Below are 4,201 nucleotides of genomic sequence, written 5' to 3' on the forward strand. Positions count from 1 at the left end.
TCTGATTGAATACAATATAAACTTCCACTGAAGAGTGTTAACATTACACACCCACCTTCCCTGCTATATGCCTCCTTCCTCAGCAGAAGACATGGGAAGCGTGCTGGGCTCATAACCCAGATGTCGATGAATCGAAACCATCAGTTGGATTCTAGCTATAAAGTGCAAACAGGGATGAAAAAAGCCTCTTTTCATGGGCAGGCCTCAGACCTTCCCATGCAGATTCTTTTTCACTACTTCTGACAGTTCATATAGTTATTTCCTGTTTAACAGTGCCCTATTGACCTAATGGATAAGGCTCTGGCCTCCTAAACCAGTGATGGAGACTCATCATCAGAGTCTCATCTGGGGTGGAGGAAAGCAGAGTTGCGCAGTGGAAGCGTGCTGGGCCCATGACGCAGAGGTCGATGGATCATCCTCTGCTAAGCAAGTTTTGCTTCAACTAGCCCATATAAACATCCATTGAAGCATTTCAACATTACACACCCACCTTCCCTGCTATATGCCTCAAAAGGCAAAATAAAACAGATCAATGTCAAATGAAATCAAACATGTAGACGCTGAGATTCCTAGTCTTTTTGTAGGCTACAACAGAGGACAGACCTTAGGTGATAAGCACCTAGATACATGAGAGTGGATTCAAGGGTCACAAAAACACTTACAGTACATTGAATTTGATTTGAAGATACAGTACAGGCTGAATTTCAACAGAATCTCAACAGTTTTCTGTGGTGAGGTCAGTAAAGGTTCAGACAATTCTCACTTCCAGAAATGGAATCACATGTCACTGAATGTGTTTCACTACACTGCTGTTTTCACCACAGGGTCAACCCTGCTGTACAGTCACCTGAGACATATGCTGACACACACAAACACACACACAAGCACGACACACACACACAAACACACACACAAGCACGACACACACACACAAACACACACACACACACACACACACACACACACACACACACACACACACACACACACACACACACACACACACACACACACACACACACACACACACACACACACACACACGCGCCTTGCACCTCCTGTCCATTTTAGCAGTGTTGTTGGTGAGCTTCACACAGTCGAACAGCATGAAGGGCTCCACTGTCACACAGTCCACCACCTCATCCCCTCCAAAATCTGAAACAACAACCACCAGCTGTCTAAGTTGGGGAAAGTTCACTTCTTCGAAATAATATTTGTTTCAATACGATCACGGTGAAGTTTGATTTTTTTTACTTCTAGTGTAAAGCACACTCACTTTGTCTGAAATAAAGATGAGCAATAATGACTCTATACTGTTATTGTAAATGAGAATATAATTTAACACTTCTACAAGAATGTGGATACTACCATGGTTATGGATAATTCCGAATGAATTGTGAACAATAATAAGTGAGAAAGTTACAGAGGGTCAAAATGATTCTCCCAAAACCATTACTGGTCATAGCGAGAGGTACAACATAATCTGAAACACAACCAAAACCTATTGCAACTGCATCCAACAAGTTTGCAGAGTCACAACTTTGACATAGTCATTGTGTGCTAGGAATATGGGACCAAATACTAAAAGTTAGATTACTTTTATAAGAATATTTAGGGGTGTCAATCATTTTGACCCCTACCTTTTGGAGAAAAAAGTATTACTTGTTAAACAAAATCTCTCCCTCTCAGCAATTGGTATTGATATAAAATAATATAATTTCATCCAAAATTATATACAGCATAAAATATAGCTTACTATTTTAATTATTTATTTTATACAGTCATTATTGTTCATCTTTACCAAGGGTGTCAATACTGTACATAAACATCTATTTGATTTGGTGAAGTCTGGCTTTGACACAATATTCATTTAAAAAGTCAATCAAATGATTCCTATTTTGAGTGGGAATAATTGTGTGTGTGGGTGGTGGTGACGTCTGGAAAAGAATAGCAATATTTCATTTTGAACTGTGTTATTAGCGTGGCCAGGCGGGTCATGTTTCGGAGGACGCATGACTCGACCTTCGCCTCGTAATTCGGGGATAAAATGGGTGAAAATATATTATTTCGCTTGTAGCCATACCACCCTGAACATTCCTGTTAACTGGAACTACAGGGGCCTAGCCGGAACCATGGAAAACAGCCCCAGACCATTATTCCTCCTCCACCAAACTTCACAGTTGGCATTATGCATTCAGACAGGTAGCATTCTCCTGGCATCCGCCAAACACAGATTTGTGTCGGACTGCCAGATGGTGAAGTGTGATTAATCATTCCAGACATCAAGTATCCACTGCTCCAGAGTCCAATGGCGGCAAGCATTACACCACTCCAGCCGATGCTTGCGCATGGTGATCTTAGGCTTGTGTGCGAGTGCTGGGCCATGGAAACCCATTTCATGAAACCCTTTGGCAAACAGTTCTTGTGCTGACGTTGCTTTCAGAGGCAGTCGGTAGTGAGTGTTGCAACCAAGGACAGACTATTTTTACCCGCTATGCGCTTCAGCACTCTGCGTTCCTGTTCTGTGAGCTTGTGTGGCCTAACACTTCGCGGCTGAGCCTATATTGCTCCTAGACATTTCCACTTCACAACAACAGTACTTTTGATTGGGGAAAACGCTAGCAGTGCAGTAATTTGACAAACTGACTTATTGGAAAGGTGGCATCCTATGACACCACTTCCTGTGTGGGTGGAGGAAGAGGAAGTGACCCGAGTGGAAGAGTTGAATCCTGTCTGCGCACTGAGGCTCTGGGACCATTTCTTTCCCCGTTCTTGCTTTTAGGCTCTGACCTATTGTCCAACCCATCGTCACTAAGCTTAAAGAGATTGTTTTGACTGTACAGATACTCCATGTTTTCCTTATGCTGAACACTGCTATCTTTGTTGCCACTATTGTCGAGGGGAGACCCAGTGCTGTTCACAGACAATTTTTCAAATAAAGACCCAATGCTGCTACCAAAGATTTTTATGACTATACCAAGATAGTCCACAGCCAGTCATTTCCAATGGGAACAAATGAGCTATAGTGGGCAGAACAAGCAAGGAGGGGGGCAGAGCTAAGCACAAGCTAGCGAGATCCTATTGACGCATTCTAGCATCATCTGCATATTTTACTCTGTGAAGTGTGCATGTGCAATAACTCAATTCTCCTTTGCACTCCTTCTAAAAAAATGCCATTTAAAAAAAACTTTTGCAAAGATTAAAGTTTACCTTAGTCCACTCTGTTCATAACATATTCTAATTTTGGAAACAGAAAACTGTATTGAGATCAAATGTTTCATTGATGAGAACATTTACAGAATGTCGGCCAAAATCCATCTTGTTCAATCTTTTCCCACTGCCCGCCAGTGGGCTTCCTCTCACTGCCCGCCAGTGGCAGTGCGGTCTCTCCTTCACTGCAGCTGAGGTGAGTAAGACATTTAAACGTGTTAACCCTCGCAAGGCTGCAGGCCCAGACGGCATCCCCAGCCGCGCCCTCAGAGCATGCGCAGACCAGCTGGCCAGTGTGTTTACGGACATATTCAATCAATCCCTATACCAGTCTGCTGTTCCCACATGCTTCAAGAGGGCCACCATTGTTCCTGTTCCCAAGAAAGCTAAGGTAACTGAGCTAAACGACTACCGCCCGTAGCACTCACTTCCGTCATCATGAAGTGCTTTGAGAGACTAGTCAAGGACCATATCACCTCCACCCTACCTGACACCCTAGACCCACTCCAATTTGCTTACCGCCCAAATAGGTCCACAGATGATGCAATCTCAACCACACTGCACACTGCTCTAACCCATCTGGACAAGAGGAATACCTCTGTGAGAATGCTGTTCATCGACTACAGCTCGGCATTCAACACCATAGTACCCTCCAAGCTCGTCATCAAGCTCGAGACCCTGGGTCTCGACCCCGCCCTGTGCAACTGGGTACTGGACTTCCTGACGGGCCGCCCCCAGGTGGTGAGGGTAGGTAACAACATCTCCTCCCCTCTGATCCTCAACACTGGGGCCCCACAAGGGTGCGTTCTGAGCCCTCTCCTGTACTCCCTGTTCACCCACGACTGCGTGGCCACGCACGCCTCCAACTCAATCATCAAGTTTGCGGACGACACAACAGTGGTAGGCTTGATTACCAACAACGACGAGACGGCCTACAGGGAGGAGGTGAGGGCCCTCAGAGTGTGGTGTCAGGAAAATAACCTCACACTCA

Source organism: Oncorhynchus keta, chromosome 13, assembly GCF_023373465.1.
Source record: "Oncorhynchus keta strain PuntledgeMale-10-30-2019 chromosome 13, Oket_V2, whole genome shotgun sequence".
NCBI lineage: Eukaryota > Metazoa > Chordata > Actinopteri > Salmoniformes > Salmonidae > Oncorhynchus > Oncorhynchus keta.